The sequence below is a fragment of the Scyliorhinus canicula genome, chromosome 4 (assembly GCF_902713615.1).
Source record: "Scyliorhinus canicula chromosome 4, sScyCan1.1, whole genome shotgun sequence".
Classification (NCBI taxonomy): domain Eukaryota; kingdom Metazoa; phylum Chordata; class Chondrichthyes; order Carcharhiniformes; family Scyliorhinidae; genus Scyliorhinus; species Scyliorhinus canicula.
Genome location: NC_052149.1, coordinates 125,477,067 through 125,491,414, shown reverse-complemented (window position 1 = coordinate 125,491,414; position 14,348 = coordinate 125,477,067). Strand labels below are relative to the sequence as shown.

The 14,348-nt window shown below is 49.0% G+C and overlaps 1 long non-coding RNA gene across 8 annotated transcripts; it reads left to right on the top strand.

Moving 5' to 3' along the window:
* The first annotated feature begins 2,426 nt into the window (after positions 1–2,426).
* Positions 2,427–13,350, top strand: LOC119964946. 8 transcript variants are annotated; one of them, XR_005460394.1, is made up of 7 exons: positions 2,427–2,590; positions 6,497–6,890; positions 7,426–7,462; positions 8,058–8,092; positions 9,756–9,806; positions 12,559–12,595; positions 13,139–13,350. It is a non-coding gene; the product is annotated as an uncharacterized LOC119964946 (long non-coding RNA). The 8 variants fall into 8 exon arrangements; XR_005460398.1 differs by having other exon boundaries at positions 2,506–2,622; XR_005460396.1 differs by lacking the exon at positions 2,427–2,590 and adding an exon at positions 3,995–4,142.
* Positions 13,351–14,348: the final 998 nt, after the last annotated feature.

Sequence of the window (14,348 nt, the reverse complement as noted above, 5' to 3'; positions counted from 1 at the left end):
TATAAATCTAATATTTTTATTACACAAAGATCAGAGAACATGAATACTAATAACTACAATCCATCTCAATGGTTAAGGTAAAGATATTAAAAGTGCACTGAACACAGTTTATTCTCTAAATCAAATTTCTCAACTGAAGTTTCCTTTTGCACCTTTGGACGTGCACACCCAAAAGTCCAGGTCAGTATACTAATCAGAAATTGGAAGATTAACCACTTGATCCGAGTCCCGTTTCAAAGATTTAAATGAAATGAAATGAAAATCGCTTATTGTCACGAGTAAGCTTCAATGAAGTTACTGTGAAAAGCCCCTAGTCGCCACATTCCGGCGCCTGTCCGGGGAGGCTGGTACGGGATTTGCACCAGGGTTGAGATTTCTTGGGCCTGTCCACTTATTTCTGGAAAGGTGACTTGTTCACATCTCCTCCCAGCCTCTCATGCCAGGAGTGGCTAACGTTTTAAGCGGTAACTGCCTCAGGGGCCTGTCTGTGGGGGAGCAGCCGAAAGGAAAGGAGTCAACGCCCCTGAAGCTGGAACGTGAAATGGTGGAGCTTTCAGCCGCTCCACCCCCCCCCCCCCCCCCCCCAACCACGACAACGTCCGAGCTGGAGCCAAAATGGCGGTGGCCTGGAGGAGTCCGTTAATCTGTCATCGCTCCCCATTCTGCTGGTATGAACCAGCTCGGTCCGCTGGACAGGCGAGCAGGCCGCTCGGTGCGTGCGGTCCAGCAGCAGCAAACCCTCTTACTTGTCATGGATCGTGCCTTCATTCTGAGAATGTGAGCTGCTGTCGTGCCATGTACCCATAAACTCACTCGTAGCCCCTCGACTCTCTTCAGCAATCTGTGCTCCCTAAAGTAACAGGTATTACTGTCTGAGCTGAAAGATGGCAGCTGCGACAGTGTCATACTTCCTCAGTACTACACTGTCGCAGCCTCGATCGGGCACTTAAATCTCTGGAGTAGGCCTTGAATCCGTAACCTGACTGAAAAACAGAGAGTGCTCCCCTCTGAACCACGACATTGCTCACTTAGTTGTAACAGATGATGTATTATTAATCATGTAACTTGATTTTTCTCACTCCAGGCGAAGTAAAGTCACCATAGTCCCAGATAACCATAGGCTGCTCTCCCCTTTAACCTGAGAATCACCACACCTCAGGCGACGAAGGACAAGGTTGAGAAGGCTGTACCTGGGGGCGGCACAGTGGTTAGCACTGTTGCCTCACAGTGCAGAGGTTTCCTCTCACAAGTCCCGAAAGACATGCTGTTAGGTGAATTGGACATTCTGAATTCTTCCTCGGTGTACCCGCACAGACACTGGAATGTGGTGACTCGGGGCTTTTCACAGTAACTTCATTGCATTGTACGCCTACTCGTGACAATAAAGATTATATTATTATTAAAATCGCTATAGTTCAGGAGGCCATTCAGCCCATAGAGTCTGCACCGACCCTCTGAAAGAGCACCCTAACCAGGCTCCAGCCCTAGCCCTGCAACTCCATCAGCAGCAACTCGATCAGCAGCATGGGCAGCAGGGTTGCACAGTGGGTAGCAAAATTGCTTCACAGCTCCAGGGTCCCAGGTTCAATTCCCGGCTTGGGTGACTGTCTGTGCGGAGTCTGCACATTCTCCCTGTGTCTGCAAGGGTTTCCTCCGGGTGCTCCGGTTTCCTCCCACAGTCTAAAGATGTGCAGGTTAGGTGGATTGGCTATGCTAAATTGCCCTTGGTGTCCAAAAGGTTAGGGGATACAGTGGAAATGAGGGCTTAAGTGGGTCGGTACAGACCCGAATGAAATTTAAATCACTTATTGTCACGAGTAGGCTTCAAAGAAGTTACTGTGAAAAGCCCCTAGTCGCCACATTCCGGCGCCTGTTCGGGGAGGCTGGTACGGGAATTGAACTGTGCTGCTGGCCTGCCTTGGTCAGCTTTAAAAGCCAGCGATTTAGCCCAATGTGCTAAACCAGCCCCTTTCAAATGGCCTCCTGCTGCACTGTATGTTCTATGTACATTTTTCTTTCCCATTGGAAGACTCGCTGCCATAACATCTCCCCGACACTGGATAAAAGCAAATTACTGCGGATGCTGGAATCGGAAAGGATAGAGGAAATGCTGGAAAATCTCAGCAGGTCTGGCAACATCTGTAGGGAGAGGAAAGAGCTAATGTTTCGAGTCCGATGACTCTTTGTCAAAGCTAACAGAGAGAGTGGGAAATATTTATACTGTGGAATTCTCACTCCACAGTATAAATATTTCCCACTTTCTCTGTTAGCTGTTAGACCTGCTGAGACTTTCCAGCATTTCCTCTTTCACTTCCCTGACATGACTGTCCACCATATTAAACAAGGAGCTCAGTCAGCACCTGGGGCAGCCTGAAGGGAGGTGGGCCAAGAGGGCGGGGCCTGGGTCCTCACCGCTCAGCATGAGAGCAAGGTGGGGGTCACGTGGCCACAGCGGGGCCACACCCCCGGAGGGTGACGTGATCATGAGGGCCTTTGCCCCGCCTTCGGCCCAATTCGCGCCCTAAAATGGCTGCCGTCGGCCTCGCAGGTTGTCCTGAGGCCGTCAATAGCAAACCAGACTGAAGTGAAGGTGCGGCCGGAGTTATTGCAAGAAAAAAATATGTAATTTATAAATAAGCCCAGCGGGGTTTACGCTTTGCGTCGCGCGATCGATCCCCTTTACTTTTTACCTCAGCCAGGACTCGGCCGTTGACGACTTTTCTGCCTTGTTGAATCCGTTGTTGCAGGAGGGGTTCCGCCCTCACCGCTGTTCGGTGGTGTTGACCCCGAAAAGAAACGGTCCGGGGCGCAGGCGGCCGGCAACGGCGCATGCGGCTTGGGGCAGGCGCGCCCCTGCAGCCGGGGCCGCCATTTCAGTGTTCCGCTCCGACGGGAGGGGAGCCCGCTCCGAGGGCCGGGCGGAGGGGAGGGGAGCCCGCTCCGAGGGCCGGGCGGAGGGGAGGGGAGCCCGCTCCGAGGGCCGGGCGGAGGGGAGGGGAGCCCGCTCCGAGGGCCGGGGAGCCCGCTCCGAGGGCCGGGCGGAAGGGAGGGGAGCCCGCTCCGAGGGCCGGGCGGAGGGGAGGGGAGCCCGCTCCGAGGGCCGGGCGGAGGGGAGGGGAGCCCGCTCCGAGGGCCGGGCGGAGGGGAGGGGAGCCCGCTCCGAGGGCCGGGCGGAGGGGAGGGGAGCCCGCTCCGAGGGCCGGGCGGAGGGGAGGGGAGCCCGCTCCGAGGGCCGGGCGGAGGGGAGGGGAGCCCGCTCCGAGGGCCGGGCGGAGGGGAGGGGAGCCCGCTCCGAGGGCCGGGCGGAGGGGAGGGGAGCCCGCTCCGAGGGCCGGGCGGAGGGGAGGGGAGCCCGCTCCGAGGGCCGGGCGGAGGGGAGGGGAGCCCGCTCCGAGGGCCGGGCGAAGGGGAGGGGAGCCCGCTCCGAGGGCCGGGCGGAGGGGAGGCTGCTCCGAGGGCCGGGCGGAGTGGAGGGGAGCCCGCGCCGAGGGCCGGGTGGAGGTGAGGGGAGCCCGCTCCGAGGGCCGGGCGGACGGGAGCCCACTCCGAGGGGAGCCCGCTCCGAGGGCCGGGCGGACGGGAGCCCACTCCGAGGGGAGGGGAGCCTGTTCCGAAGGCCAGGGGAGGGGAGCCCGCTCCGAGGGCCGGGAGGGGCAGGGCGGAGGGGAGCCCGCTCCGAGGGCCGGGAGGGGCAGGGCGGAGGGGAGCCCGCTCCGAGGGCCGGGAGGGGCAGGGCGGAGGGGAGCCCGCTCCGAGGGGAGCCTGTTCCGAAGGCCAGGGGGAGGGGAGCCCGCTCCGAGGGCCGGGAGGGGCAGGGCGGAGGGGAGCCCGCTCCGAGGGCCGGGAGGGGCAGGGCGGAGGGGAGCCCGCTCCGAGGGCCGGGCGGAGGGGAGCACGCTCCGGGGGCCGGAGGGGAGGGGAGCCCGCTCCGAGGGCCGGGAGGGGCAGGGCGGAGGGGAGCCCGCTCCGAGGGCCGGGAGGGGAGGGAAGGGGAGCCCGCTCCGAGGTCCGGGGTGGAGGGGAGCCTGAATGAGGGTTTCCGCAGCAATGAGCTGAGACCGGTTCGCTATTTTGCAGATGGAAATGGCGTTCTTTAATAATGGCCATGAATATGATAGTAGAAGTTCATCTCGGGGTTAAATGTGAGCCCTAGATTACGACGGTACTGGTTTAACGTCAGACTGCTACCAGGGCGAGGGATGGAGTCGCAAGTTAGAGAACTGACTTTGGAGTGAGGGTTGAAAACAATTGCTTTGTCTTCCCAATATTTAATCGGAAGACATTTCTGCTCTTCCAGTACTTGTATTTGTTTGTGGAATGCAGGCCCATCCCCAATTGTCCTCGAGAAGGCGGTGGTGAGCAGTTGCCTTTAACTGTTGCAGCAGATGAGGTGTTGGTCCACCCACAATGCTGTTGGGGAGGGAGTTCCTGGATTTTGACCCAAATTTCCAAGGCAGGATGAGTGGCTTGAAGAGGAACTTGCAGGTAGTGGTGTTCGAATGTGTCTGCTGCCATTTCCTTGTAGATGGTAGAAGTGGGGATGCTGAGGGTGTCAAGGTTAGATTCTTCAGGGATGCTCAATGCAGGTGATTATCTTGCTGTGACTGAGTAGATAAGAGGGGACAGGATGAGAGTAATCTCCATCCCACAGCACAGCTGGTCAGTGTTGGAGGAGGGTGGTGTGGTCAAAGCTGGAGAAGGATGAGGGAAAGCTTTTCATTGTCACAGTAACAGGATGTCGCTTGTGACTTTGATTAGAGCTGTTTTGGTAATGTGCCAGGCAAAAATCTGATTGGGCGATTGAAATGTGAAGTTCTGGGAAGATAGGTTGGTGAGGAGACAACATATTCAAGGAAGTTGGAGATGGGATGGCAAGGACAGAGGGTGGGGATTTTTTTTTTGAGAAGAGTAATGAAGTCAGATTTGAAGTGGGGTGGGAGAGTATCCAAGGAGAGGTTGCCTGGTCTGGAAGGTGTTAACTTTGCAGAGAGGCTGAATGAACTCTTGACTGTTTTCATTAGAACAACAGAGGTTGAGGGGTGACCTGATAGAGGTCTACAAGATTGAGGGGAATGGATCGAGTGGATGGGCATGTACTATTTCCTGGGGTGGAGGGGTCAGTCACCAGGGGGCATAGCTTTAAGGTTCATGGGGCAAAGTTTAGAGGAGATTTGCGAGGCAGGTTTTTTATGCAGAGGGTGGCACGTGCCTGGAACATGTTGCCAGATGAGGTTGTGGAAGCAAATACATTAACGGCGTTCAAAGGGCATCTCGACAAATAAATGGATAGGTTGGGTATAGAGGGATACGGCACAAGAAAGTGCTGAGGGTTTTGGCCAAGGTCAATATCATGACCGGTACAGGCGTGGCATGCAGAAGGGCCTGTTCCTGTGCTATATTGTTCTTTGTTAGCAATATCAGTTAACTTGGGAGCCAGGAAGGTGGGTGGTCATCAGTTTAGAGGGAATAGGATTTGAGGAAGAACGAGGTGAGTCTGATGGACAAGACAAGCTCAAATATATAGGAAGATTGGAAAGTAAGGCACTGATCTTCTAATGGAATGGGATGACTGCAACTCCAGCAGCGCGCACACAGAACAAAGCAGTCTGGCTGGTCAGCATTACATCAAACACTTCAAGAATCCACTCCCTCCCGCATTGGTGCACTGCAGCTGTAGAGGGTACTATGTGGAGCAGTGGTGAGCAAACTGCGGCCCCTGTGTACACAGAACAAAGCAGTCTGGCTGGTCAGCATTACATCAAAACACTTCAAGAACCCACTCCTCCCACATTGGTGCACTGCAGCTGAAGAGAGTACTATGTATGGCATACTGAATACTGTATGGCAGCACGGTAGCATTGTGAATAGCACAATCGCTTCACAGCTCCAGGGTCCCAGGTTCGATTCCGGCTTGGGTCACTGTCTGTGCGGAGTCTGCACATCCTCCCCGTGTGTGCGTGGGTTTCCTCCGGGTGCCCCGGTTTCCTCCCACAGTCCAAAGATGTGCAAGTTAGGTGGATTGGACATGATAAATTGCCCTTAGTGTCCAAAATTGCCCTGAGTGTTGGATGGGGTTACTGGGTTATGGGATAGGGTGGAGGTGTTAACCTTGGGTAGGGTGCTCTTTCCAGGAGCCGGTGCAGACTCGATGGGCCGAATGGCCTCCTGCACTGTAAATGCTATGATCTATGTGGAGCAGTGGTGAGCAAACTGGCTTATGCCCATGTGTATTGTCACATTCCACTGATTTACGTCGTGTAGCTTTTTTCCTACCGGTATGACTAAGTGATACACACACAAAACAAGGGCGAATAAGGTGAGGTTGGTGCTGATTGCTCAAAACGTTGACCTGAGTGTTGTGCGTCAAATTGAGCGTAAATATTTATTTTGTTTCTACCATTTGAAGTTGATTGTTCTCTTAATAAATGATTAAACATTTTCTATGACTTGTTATGAAATGTTCAGCGTGTATTAAATGTATTTAATCCTATTCAAGGGTCATTGAGCAAGCCTGATTTCAATCTTGTGGGCCATCAAAATGAAGGAGGGTCACTCATACGGCCCATTCACTGGCCTAGTTTACCCGTCGTTGATGTAGAGGATGGATTGGAGGAACTCACCAAGACGTGTTAAGCAGCAGCATCCAAACTCCTGATCTGTATCGTCGAGGGGAACATGGACACAAAGGATCACTTCCACATTTTTGACATGCTGCATAGCCCATGTGGTAATACATCATCGCTGCGTCAAAATCCTGGTGCGCCCAACCTGTCACAGGGGCTATGGAAGTTCAACATAGTGACTCACCACCACTCTCAATCAAAAACAGTCATAGCTAGCCTTGCCAGTGACCCCCACAAGCCAAGAATTTGTTTGTAATACCTGCAGCGGTGAGTGTACCACAGTTTCCCCTCACTTTATTTCAGTGTCTTGACTCAACTGTAATTTTGAATAGGATGCAAATGATGTTTATTGGGAAATGTGATGTTACTGATCTTCAAAGCAAAAGCTCTGATGCATCCTTCAACTCGCAGTAGGGTCTTCCAGCTCGCAGTAGGGTATTCAGATTGGACTCTGGTTCCATTGGGCGACACTGTCTCTCACTTCAGACTGGGGGGATGTGGTCAGTTAATGAAGGGCCAGCACGGAGGCAGAGTGGTTAGTACTGCTGTCTCACGGCGCCAAGGACCCGGGTTCTAACCCAACCCCGGGTCATTATCTGTGTGGAGTTTGCACATTCTCCCTGTGTCTGCATGGGTCTTACCCCACAACGCAAAGATGTGCAGGGTAGGTGGATTGGCCATGCTAAATTGCCCTTTAATTGGGGGGGGGGGGAAGAATTTGGTACTCTAAATTTATTTTTAAAAGTGGGCAGTTAATGATATACTGGTGTGAACACTAATAACTATTTCATGTTGTTGACAGAGAGCCTGGACATGGAACTTGTGATCATTTCAGTATGGTAAGTGACTTTGTTAACGTGATGGAATTGTGTGAATATATCTACCTGATAATCTTCAGGATGCGAATGATGATGCTACTTGCATGTTGACTTCACCATGAGGCTCAAAGTAAACGCTCTGATGTGTCCTGCAGCTCACTGGGAGCAGATTTCCCCATTTATTTTTTCAGACGCTTTAGACCCTCTAGCTGCTTGTATTGCTTTTCATCTGGTTCCCTGCTCATTTAATAAATCCACAAATAACTGAAGGCAACACTTGTAGCTTAAATATAACTTGGTTCAGTGCTCCTGCCAGATTGGGATTGAATCATCCCCAGTCTGGCTCAATAAACGGGCACCTTGCTCAACAATAAAGATTGTTCCAAAAATTCAAAACATAATTGGGCCGTTCCAGATTGGGAAATGTATGATACTGATCTTCAAAGCAAAAACTTCAGATCACAGTAGGGTATTCAGGCTGGTCTCTGGTTACACGGGGAACACTGGGTGTACTTTCCTCACTGTCTCTTTCCTCACACTGGTGTTCAGTTTGGGGATGTGGTCAGTTAATGACATACTGGTGTGGGCACTAATAATTATTTCATGTTGTTGACAGAGTCTAGACGTGGAACTTGTGATCATTTCAATATGGTAAGTGATTTTCTAACACAAATTGAATTGTGTTGAAATATATCTATCTACCTGTTAATCTTCAGCAGGATGCAAATGATGATGATATTTACATGTTGATTTCACCATGAGGCTCAAAGTAAACGCTCTGATGTGTCCTGCAGCTCACTGGGAGCAGATTTCAACATTTAGCTGGAAATAGGGCTTTCCATCTGGTTTAGCTGCTCATCTAACCATTCAACAAATAACTGAAGGTAAAATAGCAGAACTCCCGAGGTGAAGTGAAAGTGACTGCCCGTATTATCACAGCAGAATCGAATGCCATCAAGTAGCCTGAGCAAGACAAGTCAATGAGAAACGGGACAGGGGAGGGGGTAATCTCTACTGGTTGAAGTCCTAGCCAGCATAAATGAAGGTGGTTGAAGGTCAGTCATCTAGGCTCTGGGATATTACTGCAGGTGGTCTTTAGGGTAGTGTCTTAGGCTCAACCATCTTCAGCTGCTTCAACAATGACCTTCAGTGGGTTTGAAATGGGGGTGCTTATTGATTTTACAATGTCAGACTTGGGTTGAAAAGTAACACAGGTGCCATCTAAGTGCCAGCCATTTAAATCTGGCTACCAGAGCTGGTAAAAGGCTGAGACTTGATTCTGTGGTGAGTAACTCACTTCCTGAATCCCCAAACTCTGTCCACCACCTATAAGGTGCGAGTCAGGAGTGTGATGGAACACTCCATTTGCCTGGATGAGAGTGTTTCCAGCAACACTCTAAGCTTGACACCCTCAAGGACCAAGCAACCCGCTTGAATGGCACCCCATTCATCATTTTAAAGATTCACTCGCTCCACCATTGATGCTCAGTGGCAGTGTGTACCGTCTACAACATGTACTGCAGCAACTCACCAATGCTTATTAGCAGCACACTGTAAACTCACAATCTCTACCATCTAGACAAACAAGGACAGCAGATGCATTGAGAACACCCATCTCTGCCAGTTCCCCTCCAAGTCACTCATCCTGACTTGGAAATATATTGTCACTCCTTCACTGTTGCTGGGTCAAAATCCTTGAACTCCCTCCCTAACAGCTGAGTTGGTGTACCTACACCAAATGGACTGCAGCGGCTCAAGAAGCGGACTCACCACCACCTTCTCCAGAGGCAGTTGGGGATGGGCAATAATACCTGCATTCCTTGAATGAAGAAAAAAACCCACCAGTCAGGAATATCTAAAGCACTGCTCCGCCTCTTTGGGATTGTTGTTTCTTGTTCCCTGCTCACCTGACCATTCCCCAAATAACTGAAGCTAACGTTCTAGGAGTGATTGTCTTTAAATTAAAGTAGCATTTGATCGAGTTCAGCTTCAAGGAACCCCATCAAAATTGAAGTCAAGCCTGGCTCAGTAAATAACACCTTGTAAAGAGATGCCTGTTTGGAACTGTGGAGGTGTGTATTCTGTGTATCAAGGTGATTGGTGCTAGATTACAGCTTGTGCACTTGTAAAATATGATATTTTTATCTTTTGAAGTGACTTTATATTCTTTGTTACTCTTGAGGGGAAGCTGTCTAAAGCTGGTTTGATTGGTCAGTTCACGGTGAAAACGCAGCTTAAAGACTAACTAGTTTAAAATGCAAAACACCTCAACCATGTTGGCCTGATGACTCTTGTTTCTGTTGTACTCCAACAGGACCGTTCACTGAGTCTGAAGAATTCAGAGCGGACACCACACATTGACCTGGTATGTTATTTTGCCAAAATTCAGAAAATAAAGGCTCAAAAACAGTCTGTTATTTTTAAAGGATTCTCTAATCACTGGGATTGGTTTGTGATGCAGAACAAGGCCAGCAGCGCGGGTTCAATTCCTGTATCAGCTAAGAATTCTGAATTCTCCCTCTTGTGACCCGAACAGTTGCCGGAATGTGGAGATTAGGGGCTTTTTACAGTAACTTCATTGCAGTGTTAATGTAAGCCTACTTGTGACAAAGATTATTTATTTTATTTGTGTATTTGGAGGAGTTTGCTTTATAGAGAGAATAAGATAAAACTGACTCTTAAATGAACAGATTAGCTGCACATCTGGAGCTGGTTAATTCAGAAGGTTAAAACAAGAGTTTGATAGGATGATGATAGGTGAATGTATTGAGAGATGTGGTACTAAGACCAGCAAGTGGTGGTAAGATGCAGATCGATCATGATCCGATCGAATAAACAGTCTGGAAGGGCTGAACGGCCCGCTGTTGGGCTTTTTGTGTGTGGTGTGAGCACAGGGGAAGCAAATGTACAAGGACTTTTTTTAATTAAAGTTAGTTATGTTATCTCTGCTTACCTCCTCTCAGACAGGAGTTATACCCATTTGGAAACAAATGGACTCAAAAGCGATAGATAGTATGGTTTTGTGAAGGGGAGGTCGTGCCTCACCATCTTGATTGAGTTTTTTTGAGGAGGTGATAAAAATGATTGAGGGGAGGGTGGTGGATGTTGTTTACATGGACTTCAGTAAAGCCTTTGACAAGGTGCCTCATGGAAGACTGGTACAAAAAGTGAAGTCACACAAATCAGAGGTGAGGTGGTAAGGTGGATACAGAACTAGCTCGGTCACAGAAGGCAAAGGGTATGAATAGAAAGGTGTTTTTCTGAATGGAAGGTTGTGACTAATGGTGTTCCACAGGGACCTGTGCTGGGGCCTCTGTTGTTTGTAGTGTACATAAACAATTTGGAGGAAAATATAGACGTTCCGACTAGTTGTGGCTAGGGCAGCACTGTAGAATAGTGGCTAGTACAGTTGCTTCACAGCTCCAGGGTCCCAGGTTCGATACCCGGCTTGGGTCACTGTCTGTGCGGACTCTGCACGTTCTCCCTGTGTCTGCATGGGTTTCCTCCGGGTGCTCCGGTTTCCTGTCACAGTGCAAAGATGTGCGGGTTAGATGGATTGGCTATGCTACATTGCCCTTAGTGTCCAATGAGGTTGGGTGGGGCTGCTGGGTTGCGGGTATGGGTTGGAGGTGTGGGCTTGGGTGGGGTGCTCTTTCCAGGGCCGGTGCAGACTCGATGGGCTGAGTGGCCTCCTTCGGCACTATAGATTCTATGATTATGAATCTATAACACCAAAGTTGGTGGAGTGGCAGATAGTGTTCAGGATTGTCAGAAGATAAACCAGGACATAGATAGGTTGGAGACTTGGGCTGAGAAATGGCAAGTAGAGTTTAATCCGGCCAAATGTGAGGTAATGCATTTTGCTGTGTCTAACATAGAGGGGAAATATACCGTAAATGGTAAAAGTCTTGGGAATATAGCAAGTCAGAGAGATCTGGGCATGCAGGTCCACAGATCTTTGAAGGTGGCAATACAAGTGGACAAGGTAGTCAAGAAAGTATATGGCATGTTTGCCTTCATTGGACGGGGCATCAAGTATAAAAATTGGCAAGTCATGCTACAGTTGTATAGAACCTTGGTGAGGCCCACTTGGAATATTGCGCACAATTCTGGTCGCCACACTACCAGAAGGATATGGAGGCTTTGGAGAGGGTGTAGAGGAGGTTTACCAGGATGTTGCATGGTCTGGAGGGTGGTAGCTATGCGGAGAGGCTGAATAGACTGACTTTTTAATAGAAAGATGCAAGTTGAGGGGTGACCTGATAGAGGTCTACAAGATTATAAAGGGCATGGATAGAGTGGATGGGTAGGCACTCCCAGGGTGGAGCGGTCAGTCACCAGGGGGCATAGGTTTAAGGTCCGTGGGGCAACATTTAGAGGAGATGTGCGAGGCAGGGTTTTTACGCAGAGGGTGGCGAGTGCATGGAACGCGTTGGCGGGGAGGTTGTGGGAGCAGATACATTAATGGCGTTCAAAAGGCATCTAAGGCATCTTGACAAACACATAGGATGTGTATAGAGGGGTATGGCACATGGAAGTGCTGAGGGTTTTGGCAACAGTTGGTATCCTGACCAGTCCAGGCTTGGGAGGGTCGTAGGTCCTGTTCCTGTGCTGTATTCTTCGCCTGTCTGCGCCAATGCCTAAATTCCACTGTCATGAACCAGTGGAAGAAATTCACTGAGACAATCATTTTGACTCCAAAAAATGAGTAATCATTTGAACAAGTGCTGCTGGCATTTTCCTTGATCTTTTATGTACGTTTTGAAATCACAATTTGCAAGACGAATGGGATAAAATGGGATAAAATGTAATGGGAACAGTTAACTACCAAGTATTTTGATTTTAAATGATACTCTAAATTGCTCAACAGTAAAGATTGTTCCCAGAAAGTTGAAATGTAATTGGACTGTTCCAGTTTGAGAAATGTGATGTAACTTATCTTCAAAGCAAACACTTTGATGCATCCTTCAGATTATGGTATGGTATTCAGGCTAGTCTCTGGTTACAGACAGACAACCATGGGGGAGACAGTGGGTGTACATTGTCCTCACCTCAGATTGGGTTCAGTTTGTGAAGTCCTGGGGTGGGCACTAATAATTTTTTTCTGTTGTTGACAGAGGGCTTGGACATGGAACTTGTGATCATTTCAATATGGTAAGTGTGTTTCAATGAAGTGTATCTACCCGTTAATCTTCAGCAGCAGGATGTAAATGATGATGCTATTTACATGTTGATTTCACCATGAGGTTCAAAGTAAACGCTCTGATGTGTCCTGCAGCTCACTGGGAGATTTAACCATTCGCTGTTTGAGGAAATAGCGCTTTAGCTGATTGTGTAATTTTTTATCTTGTCTCCCTCATTGTCTGGTCATGACTGGAAGTATTGCTGAATAACGAATAAGTTAGGATTTGTGTGGTGGAAAACATGGGCCTTAAAAGGGAAGTACTTTATATTGAATGTAGTAATGTTTCGATAGGAGGGTGGTGTGATATCATGCATGAGCTTGGCTACACAAGAGCAAGCGTTGAGATGTCTGTGATGAGCTGATTGTCTCTTGCAGTTGATGTTGTAATCTTCATGTCTAGTTGAAGGACAGGTCCAACTGTGCAGAGCCGATTCAAATGTTTGTGTTGATATTTTAACTTCTCAGATGAAAGGCTTCCACCCCAGACATTGACCTACCTCCTCTATTTACAGATGCTGACTGGATGTTTTCTCACGTGAAGTTCTGAATGGAGTTTCGTGTTTCCTGTCTGATGGGAGACCGCTTTGTTCCTGCAAAATTGATTTGAAAATGTCAGTGTCCTTCCACTCATTGTGTACACTCTTTTTGAGCAGCTGCTTATTGCAGTGTGATACTTGTAGGCCTGAATAAAGCTCTTCCTATCTGTGGCTCCGGTTTTCCTGAACAAGTTGCTTGATGCCAGGTGTCCTTTTTTTTCCACTCCCCCTTTGCATTGAGAAACTTCTATCATGTACAAACTGCTTCTCAAAGCTGGTTGCTCTCAGACTTGCTTGTATCCTCCTTGAAGATGCAATTTGCAGTGGGACAATATCCAATTGTTCTCCTGTGCACTGGGTGTCAAGTGAAGTGATCCAATAATAAGTATATGTAGTTTGGGCTTGAGTTCTTTTGTTTGAGTTTAGTTGAATTAACAGTTATGCAATATGTGCATGATCTAAAAGGAGTTCTAATACATGTTAAATTGTTTTGTGCTTTTCTGACCATAGTGATGCAACACAGGAGGTAGCCATTCAACCCAGAGTCTTCTCTGGCTCATTTGAAGAGCCTGTTTATCTATCCTGTACTATTTTTCAGGTATTTAGCAAATTGCCTTTGGAAGACCACTATTGAATCTGCATCCAACACACGATTAGGCAGTCCATTCCAAATCTGAACTACTCCTGTTAAAATAATGTTTTTACTTGTGTGGCGTCTGGTTCTTTGCAGCCAGTTCAATTTGTGCTCTTTGGTTATCGACCCTTCAGCCATGGGAAACTCTGCCTAAACCCGTCATAATTCTAAACAGCTGACAGATCTCTTTATCTCTTCAGCTACTGTGTTTATCTGTCCTGCCACCGTTTAAGATTTGTGCACAGACAGCCCAGATCTTGTCTCCCTTGTAGCCACCGAAGTTGGCCATTCCCTAAATACAAAATGGAGGAACGCAAAGCATGCAGGTTAAAATGGACAATGTTTGCAGCACCAGCAGGCTGCAGGTGTGGATTCTGTCTGCTAAGAAAGCAGACAGCACCGAAACGAACATTCCGCATACTAATGAGGCAATCTCCGAGATAGTAAGCATGTTAATGGTACGATTCCAGAGACAATGGACACAAATGAGGAAGTAACTGCAACATTGTAAAGGATACCTGACACCCAGGCACCAGCAGGGTTCGAAAACAA